This window comes from Primulina huaijiensis, chromosome 10 (genome assembly GCF_012295235.1).
Source record: "Primulina huaijiensis isolate GDHJ02 chromosome 10, ASM1229523v2, whole genome shotgun sequence".
In the NCBI taxonomy this organism is placed as follows: domain Eukaryota; kingdom Viridiplantae; phylum Streptophyta; class Magnoliopsida; order Lamiales; family Gesneriaceae; genus Primulina; species Primulina huaijiensis.
In genome coordinates, this window is record NC_133315.1 from 8,503,477 (window position 1) to 8,514,634 (window position 11,158).

An 11,158-nucleotide genomic window follows, 5' to 3' on the forward strand; every position below is an offset into this window, starting at 1 on the left:
ATGAATCATAAATGCGGAAAAAGTATAAGCGCTGGTCCTCGGGTTGTGTGCGCCAACAGTCCAATCAAATCATCCGTCAAGCCCTCCCTCAACCTCACCTGCATCCATCACACCTAGTGAGTCTAAAGACTCAACACACCCTAATCTTTATAACAAATAATACGTATAGAACCACATGCAACAGTGAAAATATTTTTACGTAAAAATAACATTTCATGACATGCAAACATAAACTTTAACTTTATTTTTTCCTCAACCTGACATAACAAAAACATTTTTCATGATCATAAACATTTTCCTTTTCTTTTGTTGAATTCAGATCGTTAATTGTGACTTTCCTCAAACCTCAAAAGTCGATGGATCCATCTACATGTAACCACAGTACTGGGCGGCGGGAGACACCAGCAACACTCTCACCGGTCAACTGGGCCCTGGCCTATCCTCATCGAATAGAAATACGATCGTCGGGGCTCCCTCTGGGCCTTTTCCCATAAATGGGTTCCCTCGGGGGCCTTTTCCCCTCACGATATTCCCATTCTTACCATTATCAAGAAACCGTTACCACATAACCGTTACCACATATTCGTAACGATGGAAATACGATCGTCGGGCTCCCACTGGGACCGTCACCCTCACGATACCTCCAACATTATCGAATTAGTCACAATTACTTCACTTCCTTCAACGTTTACATTCTCATCACTTTATAAAATCATGCATAACATAACATTTTATTTTTGAAACCAAGCATGCAACATGTCTTTTAAATGTCTTCCTTAAATCATAAAAATCCCATGGACATTTAAAAATCATAATTTAATCATTAAAATTTCATAAATATTTAAAAATAATCATTTTAACCTCAAAACTTTTAAAATAACATATTGTCATATTAAATCATAAACATATAAAATTCCCTAAACATTTAAAATATCATTTTAACATATAAAATTCCACAAACATCCATAACTATAGAAAATAATCATATTAGCACATAAAACAGCATTCAGGGCACTGCCATGACGTTTACTAATTTTTAGGTGTAAAAAGACCGTTTTACCCCTGGACGTATACTTTTACATTTTTGACTTTTTCTTAATTTCTTTGACTCTAACATGTCCCAAATAATTATTTAAGCTTACATAAATTTTCTCGTATTTATATTTAGCTTAAATCTAGGACTTTTAAATTAATCTTTAAATGTGACGTATTAATGCGTTTTAATCTCGAATTATACTAAACCTTAATATAAAATTCCCAAATTAAAAACTTAAGCTTTTAATAATTATTTAAGCTTAAATATAATTTTGCATAATTTTATAAAGCTTAAAACTAGGCGTTTCAATTAATTCGTTAATTAGCGTTTCGTGCGGCGATTAAATCCCGAATAAATCCAAATCTCGTTATTTTGGTCCCAAACTTTAAACATAGCATTTTTATTATTTATTATACCCTTCCAAGTCATGAGCCACATCCGTGGACTCATGGATTCAATTTTAGTTCTTAAAATCTCAAAATTGACACCTTAACGAACACACCGAGCCATCTCCCAATTTACCCGAGCCGACCCACATAGGGACCCTACTAACCAAGCCCATCCCAATTAACCAGCCCCTAACTCGTTCAAACCCACCTTAAACTTGACCCTAATTTCTGCATGTGGGCGTGAGTGCCTCTGTAGAACCCGTAAATTAGACTACGTATAAGTTATGCATAATTCTAGTATTTTAAATTAAAATGATTTTTTTTTTATTGCATGAGTATTTAAATTCTTTTCTATAAATTTATTTATTTTACGTAGTAGTTTAATTGTCACCTTTTCAGTTAAATAAGTGATGCCGGATTGGAGATGGAGTATTGAGATAAGTTAATAAAGACTTATTTAAGAAGGGGTAATTTAGCATGTTAGTAAATATAATTTAAAAAGTTGGCATGCATGCAAGTTATTGAATTTCCTTGGCATTTTAATTAATTTTTTTTAAAGCATTAAATGCATGTTTATTTCATTAAATTGTGTTTAATTATTTTTATGCATTTTATGCATAATTCATGCATGATAGGATTTAATCCATGAAATTTTTAAAAGTTCACGCATTAGGGTTTCTAGGTGCATTTCACGTTCAATCGAGGATCGGAGACCGGGGAATTTTCAGGAAAATTCTTTTATTACACGATCTATTTTTATAAATTAAGTTAAAGCATTTTTAGGGTATTTTTCAAAAATAGGAATTTTTGGGTATTTTACCCGCAGAACCTTTAATTTTTACGGTACGTAAATTTTATCAAATCGGGGGACTTTTTAATGGTTCGGCTATTATTTTTAAAATATTTCCAACACGAAATATTTTTCGGGAGGGTGTTTGGACTTATTTGGCCTACTTTTAAACTTTTGGGCTTAAACATGCCTTTTTAACCTTTTAATTACTTGAATTAAAGGCCCATTAACTAAATTATTATCTATATAATTAACACTGATTATTCCCTAAGCTCACAACTTAACCTAATAACCCTCCACTCAGCCGCCCACCCCCTCCAATTGGCCAACCTCTTCGTAAGTGCAGCAGAAAAGATTGCGGTGATTCTTTTTCCTCCAAGCTCAAATTCCTTCCACGTCCGGTGTTCCTCCGAGCGTTTGTGCAGCAAGCATCATAAGGCACGCATTGTATTACTTATTTACGCATCACACACGTTTTATATGCTGGTGGTTGTATTTACGCATGAAATGTTTCGATCTATCCTAGTACATGAAGAACCTTTCGATTTTCCATGAAATTATTGCATTATTGTGATGGCTGTTCACGTTTCATATATTTTTGTGCAAGGGGCTGTGGGTTGCTGATGCTAGAGGGTTGAACCATGTCTCGGTTTAAGGAACTTGATGCTAGAGTCGAGTATGAGAGCAGGTAGCCGTCGGGTTGCTAGGATCGAAACTTGCGAGCCAAGGGAATAGGGTCTTCGGTTGCCATGGTGTAAGCGATCATTTCTACGTTGGTTTGCTCGGCAGCTTTATGTTTCTGCTAAGCTTGGTTTAGGAGGTCTCTTAGAGCCTTAAGAATGAGATTAAAATGCTGGACAGGTGGGGAGATTGGAGGGGACCGAATGGTTATGGGATTGGGGGCCATGTGTTGAAATGGGATTTTGGGAAAGGGGTGGCCGAGAGTTAGGTGGAGTTCTGGAAATTTCAGCCGTGTGTTTAGGGGCTAATGACATGGTTTTAGGAACATTTTAGTGTTTTTAAGGTATGGTAAAAAGTTGAGAAATTTTCGGGTGAGTTTCGAGTCGATTCGGGTTAAAACCGGGACTCCGGTCCAAGTTTTAAAACGGATCGATTAAATTTGGTTTTGGGCTCGAATTTACGTCTAGGAATACTTTTAAAAATGCTTTGGAATATTTTAAGGAGTTTGGCAAGCTTTGGGTCAAATTTTAGAGGTCTAGGGTTGAAACGATAATTTTGGGTTTCTAGGGGCAAAATGGTCATTTTGCACCCGGGGTGAGATTTTGGTCCTGGCAGCGCCCTGAGCACAAATCATGATATTTTTAAATGTTCATGCATCACGTTTACGATTTTTTAAGCTATTATAATAATTAAGGTGCATGCTTGGTTTAAAGGAATTAAGAGAGAAAAGTGAGAAAGTGAAGAACACTCCGTCTCCGCTGCGCCGCGTCGTTATTTCGTTTGTTTTCTGTCAAAACAAACCAAGGCATGTTTATATCTTCTTTCACTCTTCAATCAAGCCATATAGATATTTTTAAATATCGCAAGTACATGATTTTATTGCAAGAAGATCGAAATTGTTCATATTTAATTATGTTAGTTAATTATATGACGTGCAAATATTCATTTTGAGATTTGTGCGATATTGCTAAATTGTTCATATTTAATATGCTTAAGTCCGGTCGCCAGTTACCGGCCCGGTCTCCAGTTACCGGTCAGTTCAGTTGTTTCACCCAGTATCCTGTGGCAGTAGTCTGATCAGACATACATTATTAAGTCCGGTCGCCAGTTACCGGCCCGGTCGCCAGTTACCGGTCAGTTGAGTTCAGTTCAGGGACCACTTGCGTAGACCATAATCTCACCAGAAAATTATTACAAGTTATTTCATTACAGGGCTCTAAGGAGCAAACATTTTCACTATGATATTTTCAGTTCAGTTATGCACGTACCATAATTACCATTGAAAGGATATTTTACGTTACACCTCATTACAGGAAATTTTTCACTTGCATGCGACTTTATTAATTATTTACTTGTTATTTACGATATATGCATGCTGAGTCTTTAGACTCACTAGACTTGATTGTTGTAGGTACTGATGATGTCGGGACCGAGGACGGGGATCAGTGAGCCAGCTCGAGTCCGCAGTAGTGGGACCCGAGGACCTCACTTTTCAGCATTTATTATTGTTATCGCTCAAACATTTTTATATACCGTTGGATAAAATTTTTACAGTTATTTTTACAACATTAATTTCTTCCGCTGCTATTTTTAAACATGATACGTTATTCAACAGTTTATTTTATGAACTGGATATTTTATTTAGTTTAAAAAGAAAATTTTTAATTTTTCCGCAAATTTTCAAATACGGATTTCTAGGCCTTTACAGCTGGTATCAGAGCAAAGATTCTGTATAGGGTTGCACTACTACTGACCTCGAGAAGCTCACGAAGTCACGTCTTCGGTCTGTAAGTTTTACATTTACGCATTTTATTTAAAGCATGAATTATTTAACAGCATGTTTTCATGAATTATTTTACGTCCCGATTTTTTTTATTGTTCAGTATTTAAATTTAAATTAAATTATGGAATTATTCATGTTGGTTACGTATGGGTTTTGTATGGAACAGTATGCCTCCTAGACGCCAGGTTGGACGCCCGAGAGGTAATGATGAGCGCCGTCATGAAGACGGTGAGGATCGAGGACAGGGGGGATTCGGACCTCCACCCCCTCCACCCGACATGAATGCCCAGATACTAGCTGGGATGACTAGGTTCTTCGCACAGTTTGCGGGGGACAATGCTGGAGCAGCCAGGCCGACAGGTCCCGAGGCTGTCTATGAGAGATTCATGAAGATGCGTCCTAACGAGTTTTTAGGGACGACGGACCCCATGGTTGCCGAGGGCTGGATCAAGTCCCTCGAGGTTATCTTCGAGTTCATGGAGTTTGGAGATGCAGACAGAGTCCGATGTGCCACATATTTATTCGGAGGAGATGCCCGCATATGGTGGGAAGGAGCGTCAGTAGCCCTGAACTTGGCTACGCTGAGCTGGACACGCTTCACGAAGGTATTCTACTCCAAATACTTCACGGAGGAAGTGCGCATCAGGTTGACCACTGAGTTCATGAGCCTGAGACAGGGAGATATGACGATTACGGAGTTCATCCGTAAGTTCGAGCGGGGCTGTCATTTTGTGCCCCTAATCGCAAATGATGCTAGAGCCAAGTTGATGCATTTCTTGGTGGGTCTACGGCCGATCTTGCGCCGTGATGTTAGGGTGTCTGACCCTACTTCTTATGAGGTCGCTGTCTCCAAAGCCCTAGCCGCAGAGCAGGATCAGCGTGATATTGAGAGAGATCGCTTGGGGAAGCGACCAGTTCAGGTACCACACCGCCCTCCTCCTCAGCAGCAGCAGCAGCAGAACAAGAGGCCTTTTCACGGGCCGCCTAGAAATAGAGGGCAGCAGCAGCAGCAGCAGCGGGGACGCCTAGCCCCGAGGACCTTTGAGCATCTAGTCTGTCCCAAGTGCTCACGCCGCCATCCTGGAGCATGTATGTTTGGCTCAGGAAAGTGTTATAAGTGTGGTAGTCCAGACCACTTATTTCTGCAGTGCCCTCAGAGGAATCCGCCTACCCACGGCAGAGTTTTTGCCCTTCATGCAACAGAGACGGACCCGGTGTCGATGCTTATGACAGGTATCTTAATGCTTTCAGTTAATTATTGAATTTCATTGTTTTGGGAATTGGGATTGAGTTTTTGAACTTAGAATTGCGATAGGATTGCATGCTCTACTCAGTACCATTTTCGGGAATTAGGTTAGAAGAACTTTGACCTTTGCATGTCTATAAGTTAGTTCTTGTGATTATTGTGTTCAACTTAGAGTTCCGATTTTCAGGGAGAATTTTTATATCTGGTTCCGCTACAAAGGCCTTGATAGATTCAGGGGCCACTCACTCATTTATTTCGGAGGTTTTTGCTAATTTCCTCAAGGTCAAGACGGTTGGGCTCGATGTAGCCTATTCAGTAGTATTGCCGTCGGGCGAGGAGATAGCAGTTACCAATGTGATCCGAGACATAGACCTTGAGCTGCACGAAAATCTTGTATATGCGGATCTTATAGTGTTGCCGATGCCAGAGTTTGACATCATCCTAGGGATGGACTGGCTATTGCGGAACAGAGTTTTGATTGACTTCCAGCGGAGATCTGTTCTTGTCCGACCTCCTGGAATGACGCAGTTCTTATTCGAGCCGGACAGGTACTTTCCTTTACCGCTCATTATACCTTATGTTCAGGCTAGGAAGCTCATGCATAGAGGGTGTCGGGCGTTTTTAGCAACTTTTATATCTGTCCCCGAGGCACCCAGTCAGTCAGCCGCAGATGTTCCGATCGTCAGAGATTTTCTAGACGTTTTTCCGGAAGACGTCTCTGGTATACCACCCGAGCGAGAGGTGGAGTTTTCTATTGAGCTTATGCCAGGTACGGTTCCGATCTCCAAACCACCGTACCGACTCGCACCGACAGAGATGGCAGAACTAAAGAAGCAGATTCAGGAACTTCTTGACAAGGAGTTCATTCGCCCTAGTTTTTCTCCATGGGGCGCGCCAGTCTTGTTTGTGAAGAAGAAGGATGGCTCTATGAGACTTTGTATTGATTACCGGGAGTTGAACAGGGTTACAGTGAAGAACAAGTACCCACTTCCAAGGATTGAAGATCTATTTGATCAGTTGCAGGGAGCTTCGGTATTCTCCAAGATTGATCTGCGTTCTGGCTATCACCAGATGAGGGTGAGAGATGCTGATGTTTCCAAGAATGCCTTCAGGACTCGTTATGGCCACTATGAGTTCCTTGTGATGCCGTTCGGTTTGACGAATGCGCTAGCGATCTTCATGGATCTCATGAATCGCGTATTTCAGCCGTATCTTGACCAGTTTGTGATAGTATTCACAGCCGACATTCTCGTCTACTCCAAGAATCAAGAGGATCACAGCAGACATCTGACCACAGTGTTGCAGACCTTGCAGAAGCACAGGTTATTCGCAAAGTTCAGTAAGTGCGAATTCTGGTTAGAGAAGGTGGCGTTCTTAGGCCACATTGTTTCTAGCAATGGCATTGAGGTGGACCCAGCGAAAGTTGCAGAAGTCAGAGATTGGGTTGTGCCGCAGAATGCGTCAGATATCCGCAGTTTTCTTGGCCTAGCAGGATATTACCGGAAGTTCATCAAGGGATTCTCCTCGATTGCAGTTCCACTCACAGCACTGACAAAGAAGAATGTGAAATTTGTTTGGAGCGAGGAGTGTTAGAAGAGCTTTGATACTTTGAAGCAAGCTCTTATCTCAGCACCAGTTTTGGCTATGTCGTCAGGGCCTGGTGAGTTTGTGCTATATACCGATGCTACGAAGCTCGGTCTTGGCGCAGTATTGATGCAGCATGGGAAAGTGATAGCATATGCTTCTCGACAGCTGAAAATCCATGAGAAGAATTACCCTACCCATGATCTAGAGTTGGCCGCCGTAGTTTTTGCCTTGAAGATTTGGAGGTATTATCTGTATGGAGAGAAGTGCCAGATCTTTACCGACCACAAGAGCCTCAAGTATTTCTTTACGCAGAAGGAGCTGAACATGCGTCAGAGGCGTTGGTTGGAGCTTGTGAAGGATTTTGACTGTGACATTAGCTACCACCCGGGTAAGGCTAATGTAGTTGTGGATGCATTGAGCAGGAAAGTTGCAGTGATGGCTCATTTGACGATTCAGAGACCTCTCCAGATTGAGATGCAGAGGTTTGATCTAGAGTCATATTCGCGAGGTAGAGTTCCTCATTTATCTACCTTGACTATTCAGTCCTCTCTTCTTGATCGTATTCGCAGTGGTCAGTCAGCAGATGAGCAGTTGGCAAAGTGGAAGCAGAGAGATGAGGCCCAGGGCAGTGTTTTGTATTCAGTTAGTGATGGTATTGTGAGATACCGAGACAGGATATGGGTTCCTGGCAGTGATTCTATCCGAGCAGACATCTTATCAGAGGCCCATATGTCGCAGTACTATATTCATCCAGGGAGTACGAAGATGTACAAAGATCTGCAGCTATTGTATTGGTGGCCTGGTATGAAGAAGGACATCAGACGGTTTGTTTCCGAGTGTCTGACTTGTCAGTTAGTGAAGGCAGAGCATCAGAGACCAGCAGGTTTGCTCAAGCCTCTTCCCATTCCCGAGTGGAAGTGGGAGAATGTTACCATGGACTTCGTGACCGGATTGCCGAAGTCAGTCAGAGGATCAAATGCTATCTGGGTGATTGTAGATCGTCTTACCAAATCAGCGCACTTCTTGCCTATTAAGACGACTTTCACCATGATTCAGTATGCAGAGTTGTATATCCGGGAGATAGTCCGACTTCATGGTATTCCAGTTTCTATCGTATCTGACAGAGATCCCAGATTCATTCCTCGTTTTGGAAGAGTTTGCATTCGACCATGGGTACGAAGTTGCTGTTTAGCACAGCTTTCCATCCTCAGACAGATGGGCAGTCAGAGCGAGTTATTCAGATTTTAGAGGATCTTCTCCGTGCTTGCGTCATTGATTTCTCTGGGAGTTGGGAGTCGAACTTGCCATTGGTAGAGTTCACCTATAACAACAGCTTTCAGTCGTATATAGGAATGGCTCCGTATGAAGCATTATATGGTCGTAAGTGTAGATCCCCTGTTCATTGGGACGAGGTAGGAGAGAGAGCCGAGTTGGGTCCAGAGATTATTCAGCAGACGGTGGATGTAGTAGCCCAGATCCGTGACAGGATGAGGACTGCTCAGAGTCGACAGAAGAGTTATGCAGACCAACGGAGGAGAGATTTAGAGTTCGCCGTGGGCGACCATGTCTTTGTGAAAGTGGCACCTATGAAAGGTGTCATGCGATTTGGAAAGAAAGGGAAGCTCAGTCCGAGATTCATTGGACCATTTGAGATCCTCGACAGGGTTGGGACGTTAGCTTATCGTGTTGCTCTTCCGCCGAATCTGGCCGGAGTACACAATGTGTTCCACGTCTCTATGCTGAGGAAGTATATGGCGAATCCTTCGCATGTCTTGAACTTCGAGCCGTTGCAGCTTACTCCGAACCTATCTTATGAGGAGAGACCAGTGCAGATCTTAGACAGACAGGAAAAGAAGCTTCGGAACAAGCTGATTAAGCGAGTGAAAGTCAAATGGCTCAACCATTCAGAGGAAGAAGCTACGTGGGAGTCTGAGCCAGAGATGAGGAGTCGGTACCCCGAGTTATTCGGTGAGTTTTAATTTCGAGGACGAAATTTCTTTTAAGGGGGGGAGAGTTGTAGAACCCATAAATTAGACTACGTATAACCATGCATAATTCTAGTATTTTAAATTAAAATGATTTTTTTTTATTATTGCATGAGTATTTAAATTATTTTCTATAAATTTATTTATTTTACGTAGTAGTTTAATTGTCACATTTTCAGTTAAATAAGTGAGGCCGGATTGGAGATGGAGTATTGAGATAAGTTAATAAAGACTTATTCAAGAAGGGGTAATTTAGCATGTTAGTAAATATAATTTAAAAAGTTGGCATGCATGCAAGTTATTGAATTTCCTTGGCATTTTAATTAATTTTTTTAAAGCATTAAATGCATGTTTATTTCATTAAATTGTGTTTAATTATTTTTATGCATTTTATGCATAATTCATGCATGTTAGGATTTAATCCATGAAATTTTTAAAAGTTCACGCATTAGGGTTGCTAGGTGCATTTCACGTTCAATCGAGGATCGGAGACCGGGGAATTTTCAGGAAAATTCTTTTATTACACGATCTATTTTTATAAATTAAGTTAAAGCATTTTTAGGGTATTTTTCAAAAATAGGAATTTTTGGGTATTTTACCCGCATAACCTTTAATTTTTACGGTACGCAAATTTTATCAAATCGGGGGACTTTTTAATGGTTCGGCTATTATTTGTAAAATATTTCCAACACGAAATATTTTTCGGGTGGGTGTTTGGACTTATTTGACGTACTTTTAAACTTTTGGGCTTAAACATGCCTTTTTAACCTTTTAATTACTTGAATTAAAGGCCCATTAACTAAATTATTATCTATATAATTAACACTGATTATTCCCTAAGCTCACAACTTAACCTAATAACCCTCCACTCAGCCGCCCACCCCCTCCAATTTGCCAACCTCTTCGTAAGTGCAGCAGAAAAGATTGCGGTGATTCTTTTTCCTCCAAGCTCAAATTCCTTCCACGTCCGGTGTTCCTCCGAGCGTTCGTGCAGCAAGCATCATAAGGCACGCATTGTATTACTTATTTACGCATCACACACGTTTTATATGCTGGTGGTTGTATTTACGCATGAAATGTTTCGATCTATCCTAGTACATGAAGAACCTTTCGATTTTCCATGAAATTATTGCATTATTGTGATGGCTGTTCACGTTTCATATATTTTTGTGCAAGGGGCTGTGGGTTGCTGATGCTAGAGGGTTGAACCATGTCTCGGTTTAAGGAACTTGATGCTAGAGTCGAGTATGAGAGCAGGTAGCCGTCGGGTTGCTAGGATCGAAACTTGCGAGCCAAGGGAATAGGGTCTTCGGTTGCCATGGTGTAAGCGATCATTTCTACGTTGGTTTGCTCGGCAGCTTTATGTTTCTGCTAAGCTTGGTTTAGGAGGTCTCTTAGAGCCTTAAGAATGAGATTAAAATGCTGGACAGGTGGGGAGATTGGAGGGGACCGAATGGTTATGGGATTGGGGGCCATGTGTTGAAATGGGATTTTGGGAAAGGGGTGGCCGAGAGTTAGGTGGAGTTCTGGAAATTTCAGCCGTGTGTTTAGGGGCTAATGACATGGTTTTAGGAACATTTTAGTGTTTTTAAGGTATGGTAAAAAGTTGAGAAATTTTCCGGTGAGTTTCGAGTCGATTCGGGTTAAAACCGGGACTCCGG

At 41.1% G+C, this 11,158-nt stretch overlaps 1 long non-coding RNA gene across 1 annotated transcript in view; it reads left to right on the top strand.

The window, feature by feature from the left end:
* The first annotated feature begins 2,086 nt into the window (after nucleotides 1–2,086).
* Nucleotides 2,087–11,158, top strand: part of LOC140986019 (uncharacterized) — a 39,926-nt gene continuing 30,854 nt past the window's right edge. The window contains exons 1-2 of the long non-coding RNA XR_012176874.1: nucleotides 2,087–2,653; nucleotides 3,610–3,794. This is a non-coding gene — a long non-coding RNA (uncharacterized lncRNA). The remainder of the gene's footprint in view (nucleotides 2,654–3,609; nucleotides 3,795–11,158) is intronic.